We start from the raw sequence: 15,472 nt of genomic DNA, 5'->3' as shown, positions 1-15,472 counted from the left end.
GTGGCCCATGTCAAGTCATAATGACTTCACCTGTAATAAAAGGTTTATTAATATGGATGAGCTAAAAATGATCAAGTTAATCGGTTTGAGACATGATGAAAATCTATCAGAGCAGAAAAAGAGCTAAAAGTCTATGCCTTCAAAAGCCAAGAGCAATTAAATCCTCTCAAGGAAAATGTCCAAGGGAATTTCACAATTGCAGCAAGTAGAGATGAAGAGACTCAAAGATATCACTCAGTTAATTCCCTGCCGCAGCAAGATTGTTTCTTGTGATGAGGGTGAAGCTCTAAATATGCCTTCTTTTTCCGTGTATGAATGTTACTAAAGGGACAAAAATCTTTTGTTTCCTGTAATCTTAATGGTGGTTAATAGAGGATAATTGTTTTGCAGTGTGCCTTGTGGAATTTTTGTGCTTAAGTTATAGCATTATTTCTAAAATTGCTTGTAAAGACCCATTAGTGGATTTCACAATCAATTTGGTGTTGCAATATAGTTGTAAGAAAATAGAGTAGACTAGAGGAGAATAGGTGATATCAAAGGTACCTCTTGCTGAAGAAAGGTGATTTATAAAATATTTGTTTCATTTCTGTGCTTTTGTCCTGGAGCACATTGTTAAGTGTATTTTAGAATACATCATGGAGAAAAAGAAGTTTTGATGCACTGAATAAAACGTGTGAGACTCACATTCTCACTTTCCTCCAAAACAGAAATTTCTACATGGTCAACCTAATAGAAAGAGTTGGTCGTAGGTTGAATCGTTTTCCTCAAAAAGACTTGTTGAAGTTCTAACACCTGATACCTTGGAAAGTGACCTTACTTAGAAACAGGTCCTTGAAGATGTGTATAATCAGGTGATCAAGAAAAGTTCCCTTATCCTTTCTGCAGGGCCTGCAACGGGTGTTGCTCGCTTCTTTGGTGGCCCCGCAGCTCAAACCCCTAGGGGGAGCATGCAGACGGGCAGGTTGTGAGAATCATGGGCTCTGACCTCAAGCAGCAACTAGGGATGAGGTTTTTACAGCTCCCAAAGCCACAGTGGCTGTGTGTTACAGTGCACTCTTTCTGCTTAGCTATCCTCAGCCAGTTTGTGTTAATCAGCTCAATTAGATCCTCGGCCTTTTCGCAAGGACAGAGGGTTTTTTGTATCCTGAGGTTCTTGCGCTAGTGTACTGGAAAAATTGATCACACATGGGCTTGGAGAATGAATACAAGGTTTTACTGAGTGGTAAAAGTAGCTCTTAGCAAATGGATGGGAGCCAAAAGGGGGATGAAGTGGAAAGCTTGTCTTCCCCTGGAACTGGGCCACTCAGTGGCTGGACTGTCCTCCAGCCACCCCCAGCCAAATTCCATATCATTCATATCATTCTGCCGTTGATGGCTTCCTGGAGTCTGTCGGTGTGTTCTTCTGCTGATGTTTCTCTCAACGTCCAGCTGCTTGCGTGTGTGCCCACTAGGGTCTCAGGATTTTTATAGGCACAGGATGTGGGGCATGGGGGCCCAGAGTCATCTTGGGAAATGCTACATTAGGGCATGAAAACAGGAGTGCCTATTATCACTTATGTCTAAGAGCACAGGCCAGAGCATTGAGCTCTTCCCAAGGACCCCAGCCTTCTCTTTCCAGCACTTCCCTGCACCGCCTCCCATATTAAAGTTACAATGAGGTCACACTAGATTAGAGTGGAACCTAATTTAATATGATTTGTGTCTTTCCAAGAAAAGGAGAAAAGAGAGACAGCGGAAAGACAGTTATATGAAGATGGAGGCAGAGATTGTAATTATGCTGCCACAAATCATAGAACATCTGAGCTTACCAGAACCTAGAAGAAGCAAACATTCTTCTCTAAAGAATCTGGAGAGAATGCAGTCCTGCCATTGCCATGATTTTAAACGTTTAGTCTCTGGAACTGTGAAAGAATAAATTTCAGTTACTTTAAGATACCTGGTTTGTGGTATTTGTTATGGCAGGTCTAGCAAACTAATCCAGCGGGAAATCTGGAGAAGGAAAGAGTGAGGAGAAGATGTGGAATTTAAGAGAAAGTAGCTCCTGGTGCTGTGGAAATTTGGACAGACTACCACATAAATTACCTTACCACACAAGATCTCAATTTTTAATTAAACTGTGCCCTAATATATAAATATCTTAAGATAATTTCTTATGAAAGCAAGTTAAACATTTGTTTTCTCCATTCAGTGCAATACAAAAATAGTAGAAATAGAGCTGTATGCTCAAACCACAGAGCATACAGCTAAGGAAGGAGCAGAACCATTTATGAGATCTGCAGACTGTCATAGGCTACATGATTCTTGATTTGGCTGTGTTCAAGTGAATTAGAGATGAATATCTGAGCATCAAGCGGCCCCTAAATGAATTAGTGTGTCCCGCATTAGAGTTAATGGTGTGTTTCCGGTACCCATAGCAGCCAGTTCTGTCATAGGCTTCAAAGAAAAAATGTTGATTGCTGAATGAATGAGTCTCCAATAACCACAGCAGGAGAAATGGCATAAGTGGCTACTATATTGGCTTGCAAACTCTCAATCTAATGGCAAAAAAAAATTTTAAAGTAATACGCTATGATTTTGTGTGCAAACGTGATTTCCAGCCTTTCATAAAATGCTAGAATGAATAGTGACCTAGCTATTGTGATGTGAGTCACAAAAAGGTTTTCCCTTCTCCACATTAACCCCATTTACAGACAGTGTCTAACATCTCAGTGTCATTTTTTTCCCAAGACATTGCTACTTTAAGATAATCACAGCTGAAATTCAAATGAACCTAGTGCTGGGGAAAAAAGATTAAATATTAAATTTTTAAAATAAAATTGATTTTTTTGACAAGCAATGAGAATAAGAAGTCATAATGTTCATCTAACAATTCAGAACATTCACAATGAGAATTACCTTGATATTTGAGAATGTGACCAGTGCCCCTAGACGGTACTTAGAAACAATCTTTTCCTGGGTGGATATGAAAAACTGACACAATGATTTTAATCAACTAAATATCCATTAAAGATTGAATAAAATTTAAAATACAAAAGCATTATTTGAAAATAATTTTATAGCATGCTTCTCCACAAAACGATGGCATATTTTCAACATTGTGCAGATATCTTCGCAAGAAACCTAATGTGATGGTGCCTCATTTCACATACGCTTATCTTCACAAAGCCTACCTCTTGCTAAAAATTGTCTAAACTAGCTCTAGTTTCTAGTATGTACATCTCTGTTTGCTTCAAGACAGTGATTCTAGATTGTGCCTCATCTCAATTTCCTTACAGCATTTCCTCAATGTATCTTAGCTTTGCATTTCAATATCTTCAGATAATTATTTTCAAACTACTTATGTAATGAGAATTAAGTTCATATTTTATTATAACAGGGTTTAAAAACATTAAATATTTAGTCAATTGGAATATAGTATGCCTAATGCTGAGAGATCTGTGTTGCAAGATATAATGCATACTTAATGTTTCACCATTAGGAAAGACACAATCTAGAAGGAGAGGGAAAATGTGCAAAAAATCTCCGGGAGTACATCATATTATGTAATTAAGGAATAAATTGTATGGCTGGTACAGGTTATAAGAACTGTAGTAGTTTGAGAGAAATTGATCAACATAGATGAGAATATCCCAGGAACATTTTAGGATACAAAATGAGAGTCTATCACTAGTGCCCCAAGATGAATGAATGAATAATCTTCTTTTCCTCTGGGAATACCGGGGAAATAGTACAATGAGAGTTTGAATGGCACAAAAATGAAAAGCATGGAGGTAATCCTGGAGCATGAGATACCAATGGCAGGAACGCCCAGCTGACATTTATTCTGGCAAAGCCCTGGGAATCCAGGGGAATATCCAAGAAGCCCTCAGGAGGAAGTGGGCATGGGGCACACAGGTGAGATCATGTTAAGAAAATCCAATGCACTTGAAACTTTTCCCAAACCAGCACATAATAATCTATAATAAAGCAGAAGGTGAAAAAAGTTTGAAAGTTAAAATGTTTGCTCCTTAAAGGTAGAGCAAGCTGCAGATTACTGCAGATTACCAACGCTATGTCCTAGCATCATGCTTCCTTTCAGCTAAAAGCTGCAAAGAGTTTATCTATTTTTGAAGAGTCTTCTTTATCAGATGTTGCTTAGCCAAAGGAAGAAAACTGGTGTAAAGATAGAAGCGTTTTCATTCTTTCTCCTTTTTAATTCAATTTTGACATGTATAGGAGAAATACATTTAAACAAATATCTAAGGTGATGGATATCCCAGTTACATGGATTTATCTTTACAGATTATATAAATGTTTTAAATTAATGCATGTTCTCAGAAAATATGTACATCATGTATTTAAAACAAATTTTAAAGAGGTCTAGTAATCCAATAAAATTTGGCTTAGTCTTCTGCTGTTACCATCTGTGAGTAATGGATTTCATTAATGAAGAGACTGGATATACTAGTAGGTTGAAAAATTAGGGGTTGAAGTCCAGAGGCAGGCATGGTAGCATGAGATATCAGTTTCATGTTGTCAGAGATGTCAGAGGCTCTTTCTACCATTTTCTTCCACCATCTTTAGCCTGTGGCTTTCTTTTCACCTTGCTCCATGAGGAGATATTACTGCTAGAACTCCTGTCCTTATATCAGCATTTCAAATAGGAAAAAAGAGAAGTAGGGGGAGGTATGGCATAAAGACAAGGGCAAGTGCCAACTGTATGAAGAAGATAATTTCTAACTTTCAGCTCTATGAGTCTAATGGCATTATAGTCCGAAGGCAACAGAAAGAGGGCTTTAATATTAATATAAAGCAATCAAAACATGCTTCTGTATTTGGCACTACAATAAAGATATAAACATTTTGTTAGAAGAAAAGCTAGAGAATGTATGTTTCTACATGTTAGTGTATTTACAAGTGTGAATTATAACTGCAACGAACATCTATAAAGTGTTTTATCTGGCACAAGCAGTAGGCAAAACACTACATTAATTTTCTCATATAAATATCTTATTTAGAGCTTGAGACAAGTATTGTGATTATACCTAAAAATAGATAAGAAGTCTGAGGTTTAAAGAACCTTTCTCATATCACCAAGTCATAAATAAGAACAGAATTTAAATGACTCTTTTGTACAACAAATGTATTTAATTCAATGCATACTAAAAAAGAATTCTTAAATAAAATTTATAAGTAGTTTCTTGCAACTTCAGTCATGGGGATTGGCAAAGAAGGAAGTCTGAATGCAGCTAGAATCCCTATGGATGTCCAGTATTTTTTATGTGCAGTGGATTCAGTAAGAAACTAAAATATGGCTGCTAATTACCAAACCAATTTAACAAAAAACAAAATATTTGCTTTAATCTATCCTATATCAACCAAACTTAGGCTTCAGAAATTCACTTTAACAACCATTTCCTTTTTCCAAAATTGCCAAAAGAAGCTTGGAAACACCTCTATTAAGAAATGTCAAGAGACTTCATAGTGATTGAATCTTGAGCTCACCAAATAAAAGAAAACAGAGCTGTTTAGCTAATGAGAACTTCTTAAAACATTGATAATGAAAAATGAAGCTGTGGCTTAAAAAGTATTAAAGAAGAATTCCATTTGTCTTATAACAAGCTATAACTTACATGCTATAATGTCTTCTTATTTTAAATATAATCTTATATGAGGATTAAACTATTCCATTAGTGAATAAGATTAGCTCTTTTATATTAACTGGTGGACATCATTTCCATTTGATTTCACAATTATAGAGCCACATAGTCTTTTTATTGCATTGTCTCAATTAAATATTTTCCCCTTCCATCAGACACTATTAAAAAAAGTCAGGTCAGATAAAAAGAGTGAGCCAGGTAGTAGTCATCTAGAAATTATGGAAAAAGCAACCCTTACATTTCAATGAGAAAGAAGACTAAATTAGAAAAGAAAAGAAAAAAGAAAAACTAGTAGAGGAAGAAAGGAAATATAGCAAGAGAAAGATAGGGGAAGAAAGGAGAGAGAGGAAGAAAGGGAGAGAGGAAGAAGGAAGGAAAAGAGAAGGAGATGTAGAGGAGGAAAGGGATGAGAAAAATGAGGGGGAGAGAAGGGAGGGGGGAAGACTGGAGGAAGGAAGGAGAGAAGGATAGGAAATTTAAAATCAATAGAAAATATACAATTTAAAAGCAGAGTGCACTAAAGGGTTAGAAGATTCCACACCCTATCAGAACTTATCCCTGTCTTGTTCATGTTTCTTCCTCAGCTACCCACAAAAACTACAAAGATTAGACATATCTGGTGTAAAGCTGATAGAAAAAAAAATAAATTGTATTCATTTGTGTTTGCACTCCTGACAAAGACACACCTGAGACTGGGCAATTTACAAAAGAAAGAGGTTTATTTGGACTTTCAGTTCCACATGGCTGGGGAAGCCTCACAATCATGGCAGAAGGCAAGGAAGAGCAAGTCACATCTTACATGGATGGCAACAGACAAAGATAGTTGTGTCGAGAAATGCCACCTCATAAAGCCACCAGATCTCATGAGAACAGCATGGGAAAGACTTGCCTCCATGATTCAGTTACCTCCCACAGGGTCCCTTCCACAACATGCGAGAATTCAAGATGAGACTTGGGTGGGGACATGGCCAAACTGTATCACTGCACCCTTGGCCATTCCCAAATCTCACATCCTAACATTTCAAAATGAATCATGCCTTCTCAATAGTCCCCCAAAGTCTTAATTCATTTCAGCATTAACTCAACAGCCCACAGTCCAAAGTCTCTTCCCACACAAGGCAAGTCCCTTCTACCTCTGAGCCTATAATATCAAACACTGGTTAGTTACTTTTTAGATACAATGGGGAACAGGCATTGGTAAATATAGCCATTTCAAATGAGAGAAATTGGCCACAACAGAGGGGCTATAGTCCCCATGCAAGTCCAAAATTTAGTGGAACAGTCAAATCTTTGACTCCATGTCTCACATCCAGGTCACGCTAATGCAAGAGGTGGATTCCTGTGGTCTTGGGCAGCTCCACCCTGTGGCTTTGCAGGATATAGCCTTCTTCCCAGCTGCTTTCATGGGCTGGTGTTGAGTGTATGCAGCTTTTCCAGGTGCAGAGAGCAAGCTGTCAGAGAATCCACCATTCTGGGATCTGGAGAATGGTGGCTCTCTTCTCACAGTTCCACTAGGCAGTGCTCCAGTTATGGACTCTGTGTGGGGGCTCTGACCCCACGTTTCCCTTCTGCATTGCCCTAGCAGAAGTTCTCCATGAGCATTCCACCCCTGGAGCAAACATATCTGGACATCTAGGCATTTCTATACATCCTCTGAAATCTAGGTGGAGGTTCTCAAACCTCAATTCTTGACTTCTGTGAACTCACAGGCTCAACACGACGTGGGAGCTGCCAAGCCTTGGGGCTTGCACCCTCTGAAGCCATGGCCTGAGCTCTAGTTTGGCCCCTTTCAGCCATGGCTAGAGTGGCTCTAACTTAGGGCACCTAGTCCCTATGCTGTATTCAGCCTAGGGACCCTGGGCCCAGTTCATGAAACCATTTTTACCTCCTAGGCCTTTGGGCCTGTAATGGGAGTGCCTGCCACAAAAGTCTCTGACATACCCTGAAGATATTTTCCTCATTGTCTTGGGGATTACAATTTGGCTCCTTGTAACTTAAGCACATTTCTGCAGAAGGCTTGAATTTCTTCTCAGAAAATGAGATTATCTTTTCTATTGCATTGTCAGGCTGCAAACTTTCCAAACTTCTATGTTCTGCTTCCTTTATAAAACTGAATGCTTTTAACTGCACCCATGTCACCTTTTGAATGCTTTGATGCTTAGAAATTTCTTCCACCAGATATCCTAAATCATCTCTCATGTTCAAAGTTCTACAGATCGCTAGGACAGGGGTAAAATGCCATTAGTCTGTTTACTAAAACCTCACAAGAGACATCTTTGCTCTAGTTCTCAACAAGTTCCTCATATCAATCTGAGACCACCTCAGCCTGGACCTTAACATCCATATAATTATCAGCATTTTGTCAAAGCCATTCAACAAGCCTCTAGGAAGTTCCAGACTTTCTCACATTTTCTTGTCTTCTTCTGAGCCCTCCAAATTGTTTCCATGTCTGCCTGTTATCCAGTTCCAAAGTCACTTCCACATTTTCGAGTATCTTTTCAGCAGTGCCTTACTCTACCTGTATCAATTTATTCTATCAGTCCATTTTTATGCTGCTGATAAAAACATACCAGAGACTGGGAAATTTACAAAAGAAATAGGTTTAATTGGACTTACAGTTCCACATGGCTGAGGAAGCCTCACAATCACGCTCAAAGGCAAAGAAGAATAAGTCACATCTTACATGGATGGCAGCAGGCAAAGAGAGGGAGAGCTTGTGCAGGGGATTTCCTCTTTTTAAAACCACCAGATCACATGAGACTTATTCACTGTTACAAGAATAGCACAGGGAAGGGTGGCCTCATAATTCAGTAACTTCCTACCAGGTCCCTTTCGCAACACATAGGAAATCAAGATGAGATTTGAGTGGAGACACAGCCAAATCATAACAGGAATGTATGATTAAGGATAAGCTTCTTGTCATAGTTTTGAAATAATACCTTTATGTCACTGGATTAGTAACATGATCTCTGTGAGTCTGACTCCTATGCACAATAGTTTTCTCGTGTATTAGATGAGGACATTGGAATGAATAAATGTAAACACTTCTTGTGGCTTTTAGAATTTGAGTTATTTCTAAGCTCTCTCTTTCAGAAAATCCTCACAGGAAAATAGACGTATCATTGTGAAATGTTTGATCTTTGGATGCTTATGATATCCTACTTTATTCCTATTGTTTGTTTAATTATTTTCACATATCTCTCTCTCTACATGTTTGATTGGGAGTCTTCTGGTCAAGCATGTTGCACATTAACTGTATTAGTCTGTTCTCACACTGTTAATAATGACATACCCAAGACTAGGTAATTTATGAAGGAAAGAGATTTAGTTGACTCACAGTTCCACATGGGTGGGGAGGCCTCACAATCATGGAAGAAGGTGAATGAGGAGGAAAGTTACATCTTACATGGTGGCAGGCAAGAGAACATGTGCAGGGGAACTCCCCATTATAAAATCGTCAGACCTCATGAGACTTATTCACTATCACAAGAACAGCATGGGAAAGACCTGACCCTGTGATTCATTTATCTCCCGCCCTGTTCCTCCTACCACATGTGGAAATTACAGGAACTACAATTAAAGATGAGATTTGGATGGGCACACAACCAACCCATATCATTAACCCAGTATGACTGACTAAAATATGTTGACTAGGCAGAGTGTTTGGCCTTCAGCACCTCTTAAATCCTTTTAGCTAAGCACAAATTCAGCTTCCATATTCCTCCTCCTAGAGTCCCACAATCCCTGAGTTTCTGCTGCCTGTATGAAGCTTCTTGCCCCTGAAAATGTCCCTCCTCAACAAGACATTCTTAGGCCAATTTTATTCTCATACACCTCTGCTCTTCAGCAGTAATGAATGGCTGATATATAATTCAATAATTTCATCATCACAAAGGCTTTTGCAAGTTTAAATTGTCATGAATAGGGATGAACCCAGAATTGTAACCTTCTTGGAAGATTTTGGGATTTTTATATCAAAAAATTTGAGTATACAATTGAGAATGAGGGTTTTTTTTTTATTTTGAAAAAAAAAAAACAAAACCCACAATTTTAGAAGTTAACATTGGATTATGAACATACACATGAATGTGTCTTTTCTAAGTGAGAATTTAGAAAGATGAGAGTAAAGAAAAATTTTATCTCCAGCTAAATTTTGATTGACCGAGGTGCCAAACTATGAAGATGGATTAGGTTATCTCAGGAACACACACAGAGAGAGAGAGAGAAAGAGAGAGAGAGAGTGTGTTACAGATGGGTGAAGGGAAGAAAGTTGAGATGTCCTCATAATATTGAGTCAACCCAGGATCCTTCCTAGAATAGGGCATAGACACATAAATTATTCTGTCTTTTGAACTTCCATTTAATAAAAGTTTTTATAGAGTACATACACCGTAAGTTCTTACTAAGTGTTATTGCCCCCTTTGAGCAATACTTTTAGGTTAGGACTGAATTCAGGGTGAGACTCTGCCACTATTGCTGTCCTCATCCCTGTGAAGAGAGCTAGTGTCATTGGTGAATCCAAACTGTACTCACATGTCCATCTGTCTTAGAGAGCCGTTGGTAATGGAGGCAGGTACTTATCAACAGGCTGAGGAAACAGCTGAGTCAAAGGAGATAATGTAGGTGATGTCCTGGGAACATCTCAAAAATGAATGAAGTAGACCTTATTGGGCAATAAGGTCAGTGAGATCTCTAGTCCACAGAGGACTCACAACAGGTATAGAAATGCTTAGCCCTTCAGGGCTACTTATAAATAACCCATGTAATTGCACCAAATTTTGGCTGATGTGTAGCAAACATAACAGTAATGTTATATTTGTTAGCATTTTAAAATAAGTTGCAAATATTTTTAAACACTTCATTATTTCAATTTAGTTATATAATAGTAAACAAATGGTAGTTTATTTTAGGTTCAGGAATATATGTGCAGATTTGTTATAAGGTAAATTGCATTTCACAGGGGTTTGTTGTATAGATTATTTTGTTACCCAAGTAATAAGCACAGTACCTGATAGGTAGTTTTATGATCCTCAGCTTCCTCCCACCTTCCACTCTCAAGTATGCCCTGGTGTCTGTTGTTTCCTTCTTTGTGTCCATATGTACTCAAACTTTTGTTCCTAATTGTAAGTGAGAACATGTGGTATTTGGTTTCTGTTCCTGTGTTAATTTGCTTAGGATAATGGCCTCCAGCTCTGCTCCATTCATGTTACTGAAAAAGACATGCTTTCATTTTTTATGGCTGCCTACTAATTCTTTGTGTATATGTATCACACTTTTTAATCCAGTGTACCATTGATAAAAATTTAGGTTGATTCCATGTCTTTGCCTTTTTGAATACTGCTGTAATGAACATACACATGCACGTGTCTTTATAGTGGAACAATTTCTATTTCTTTGGATATATACCCAATAAGGAGATTGCTGGGTCAAATGGCAATTATGTTTTGAGTTCTTTGAAAAATCACCAAACTACTCTCCACAATGGTCGAGGTAATTTACACTCCACCAACAGTGTATAAGTGTCTTCTTTTCTCTGAAACCTCACTAGCATCTCCTATTTTTTGACTTTTTATAATGATCATTTTTACTGGTGTGGATGGTATCTCATTGTGGTTTTGATTTGCATTTCTCTAAAGATTAGTGATGTTGAGCATTTTTTCATATGCTTGTTGCCCATGTGTATGTATTTTTTTAATTGCCTGTTAATGTCCTTTGCCCACTTTTTAATAAAATTTTCGGGGAGTTTAAGTTTCTTGAGATTCTGGATGTAAGACCTTTGTTGGATGCATAGTTTGCAAAAATTTTCTTCCATTCTGAAGATTGTTTGCTTACTCTGTTGATAGATCTTTTACTCTGCAGAAGCTCTTTAGTTTAGTTAGGTTCCCATTTGTCAAGTAAATGTGTGTGTGTGTGTGTGTGTGTGTGTGTGTGTGTGTGTGTCTGCATGTGTGCGCGCGTGTGTGTGTGTGTATGTGTTTGTGTATCATCAGCTTTTGGCATCTTCATTTTCCAGGTCCTAAGTCCAGGATGGTATTTCCTAGGTTATCTTCAAGCATTTTCATAGTATTAAGTTTTACATTTAATTCTTAATTCATCTTGAGTTTATTTTTGCATGTGGTATAAGTAGAGTTCCGCTTTCAATCTTCTGCATATGGCTAGCCAGTTATTCCAGCACCATTTATTGAATAAAATGGAAAGGGAGTCCTTTCCTTCTTGCTTGCTTTTGTCAATTTTGTTGAAAATCAGATGGTTATAGATGTGTGGCTCTCTATTCTGTTTCATGGGTCTGTATGTCTGTTTTTGTACCAATACCATGCTGTTTTGGTTCTGGAGTCTTGCATGGTTTGAAGTTAGATAGTGTGATGCCTTCAGCTTTGTTCTTTTTGCTTAGCATTGGCTATTTGGATTCCTGTTTGGTTTCATGCGAATTTAAAAATAGTTTTTCTTTTCTAGTTTTGTGAAGAATGTCATTGATGGTATGAAAGGAATAACACTGAATCTATAATTGCTTTGAGAAGTACAGCCATTTTAAAAATGTTGATTCTTCCTATTTATGAGAATGGAATGTATTTCCATTTGCTTGTGTGATCCTCAACTTCTTTGACCAGTGTTTTGTAATTTTTGTTATAGAGACCTTTAACTTCCCTGATTAGCTGTGTTCTTAGGTGTTTTATTCGTTTTTTGGCTATTGTCAATAAGACTGTGTTCTTGATTTGGCTCTCAAATTGGATGTTGTTGGTGTCTAGGAATGCTACTGATTTTTGTACATTAATTTTGTATCCTGAGACTCTGCTGAAGTAGTTTATCAGATCAAGGAACTTTTGTGCAGAGGCTATGGGGATTTCTAGGTATAGAAGCATATCATTTGCATACAAGGATAGTTTGACTTCTTCTCTTCCAATATGAATGCCTTTTATTTCTTTCTCCTAGCCAGCTGCTCTGGCTTCTATTTACAGTGCTATGTTAAATAGGAGTGGTGAAAGAGGGCATCCTTGTCGTGTGCCAGTTTTCAATGGGAGTGCTTCTAGCTTTTGCTCACTCAGTATAATGTCAGCTGTGGGTTTGTCATAGAAGACTCTTGTTATTTTGAGGTATGTTCCTTCAATGCCAAGTTTGTTGAGGAATTTTAACATTAAGAATTGTTGAATTTTATTGAAATACTTACTGCATTTATTGAGATAATCATGTGGCTTTTGTTTTTAGTTATGTTTACGTGGTAAATCACATTGATTGATTTGCGTATGTTGAACCAACATTGCATCCCAGGAATAAAAAGTCTATTTGACTTGGGTGAGTTAATTTTTTGATGTGTTGCTGGATTCAGGTTGCTAGTATTTTGTAGATTATTTTGCATCTGTGGTTATCAAGGATGTTAGCCTGAAGTTTTATTTTTGTGTTGTGTCTCTTCCATGTTTTGGTATCAAGATGATGCTGGCCTCATAGAGTGAGCTAGGGAGGAGTTTCTTCTCAATGTTTTAGAATAATTTCAGTAGGAACGGTACCAACTCTTTATTATACATCTGGTAGAACTCACCTGTGAATCCACATGCTCCTGGGCTTTTTATTATGGAATTAATTTCAGAACTCATTATTGGTCTCTTGGGGGATTCTATCTTTTCCTGCTTGAATCTTGAAATGTTACATGTTTCCAGGAATTTATCTGTTTCTTCTATGTTTCTGGCTTGTATACATAGAGGTGTTCATAATAGTCTCGGAGAGTTTTTGTATTTCTGTTAGGTCAAGGATAAGAACCCTTTTGTCATTTTGAATTTTTGTTTATTTAGACAGTCTCTCTTCTTTTTTTTTAATTAGTCTAGTTGATGGTCCATCTAGCTTATTAATTCTTTCAGAAAACAAGGTTTTGGATCCTTTGATCTTTTGTATGTTTTTTCATGTCTCTGTTTCCTTCAGTTCAGCTCAGATTTTGTTTTTTCTTATCTCCTTCTAGGCTTGGTGTTGGTTTACTCTTGTTCCTCTAGTTCCTCTGATTGTGATGTTAGGGTGTTAATTTGAAATTTTTGTAACTTTTTGATGTAAGCATTCGGTGCTATAAACATCCCTCTTAACACTGCTTTGCTGTGTCCCAAAGATTATCATATGTTGTATCCTTTTTCACATTAGTTTCAAAGACTTTCTTGATTCTGCCTTAATTTCAGTATTTACTCAAAATTATCCAGGAGCAGGTTGTTTAATTTCCATGTAATTGTATGGTTTTTAGTGATTTTCTTAGCATTGATTACTATTTTTATTTCACTGTGGTCTGAGAGCATGGTTGGTATGATTTGTTTTCTTTAACTTGCTGAGAATTGTTTTATGCCTTATTGTGTGTTTAATTTTAGAGTATGTGCCATTTCAAGATAAAAAGAATGTGTATTCTGTTGTTTTGGGATGGAAAGTTATGTAGATGTCTATTCAGTCCATTTAGTTAAGTGTTGAGTTCAAGTCACAAATATCTTTGTTAGTTTTCTGCCTTGACAGTCTGTCTAAACTGTTAGTGGAGTGTTAAATATGCAGCTATAATTACACAGTTAAGTAAGTCTTTTTGTAGGTCTCTAAGAACTTGCTTTATTAATCTGGATGCTCCTGTGTGGGGTGCACTATTTAAGATAGTAAGATCCTGTTGTTGAGCCATTGAGCCATTTACCATTATGTAACTCCCTTCCTTATTGTTTTTGATCTTTGTTGGTTTAAAGCCTGTTTTGTCTGAAGTTAGAACAGCAACCCCTGCCCTTTTATGGTTTTGATTTGCTTGGTAAATTTTTGTTCATTCCTTTACTATGTGCCTATGGGTGTCATTGCATGTGAAATGGATCTCTTGAAGACAGCATACTGTTGAATTTTGCTTCATCTAACTAGCCACTCTATGTCTTTTAATTGAGACATTTAATCCACCCTGGGCCAGAGACTTTAGCTGGCATTGCCTGCCATGCTACTAGTGGCAGGGATGGGTAGAATTGTGTGCTCTGCTGTCCAGGTATTTTCTGGGATAAGAGAAATCTGTGTCCTTCAACTGAGTTCTCACAGAAACAGGACCAATGAGCTGGAAGCTCTAGCAAGCATTGCCTGCCAGGGTGTCAGTGGTAGGGATGCCTTGGATCACTTACCCTGCCATCTGGGTGCTACCTGGGACAATAGGAGGCTGCACCCACTAGCCAAGTTCAGGCAGAAGCAGAGCCACTTGGCCAGAAGCTCAAGCAGGTGTTGCCTGCCTGGCTACCAGTGGTAGGGGCAGGTGAGGTCATGTTTCCTGTCTTCTGGTGTTTCCCAGAACACAGGAAGCTGTAGCCTCCAGCTGAGTTCACACGGAAGTGGGGCCGCTGGGCCAAAAGCTCTAGCAAACATTGCCTGCCTAGTTACCAGTGGTCGAGGTAGGTAGGGTCATGTGCTCTGCCATCTGGGTGTTTCCCAAGACAACAAGAGGCTGTGCCTTCCAATTGAGTTTACACAAAACAGGACTGCTGGACTCAAAGCTCTAGCAAGTGTGGCCTGCTTGGCTGCCAGTGGTGAGGGTTAGTGGAGTCACTGGTTGAGTTCAGGCAGAAGCAAGATGGCTAGGCCAGAAGTATGCACTAAGCCCTGTCTCGTAAGCTGAGGTGGAGCAATCTCACTGCTCCCAGATACTACAACTGCAGCTTCTGTTGGGGCTATGGCACCATTGCTGTTCCCCTCTGTGTCTCAACGTTCGTAGTGGTCTTCTTAAAATCAAGAGTTGTTCCAACAAAATGTCCAGGTGACTGTCTCAGTCTAGAAGCATGGTGTGGGATTATGATCCCAATGTGGTTTCTCAGATGACTGGCCTGCAGGGTTAGTGTTTACCAGGCTCTCTCCCTCCC

This window comes from Sapajus apella, unplaced genomic scaffold (assembly GCF_009761245.1).
Source record: "Sapajus apella isolate SASKATOON/1434 unplaced genomic scaffold, GSC_monkey_1.0 scaffold57, whole genome shotgun sequence".
NCBI lineage: Eukaryota > Metazoa > Chordata > Mammalia > Primates > Cebidae > Sapajus > Sapajus apella.
Note: the sequence above shows the minus strand (reverse complement) of the source record.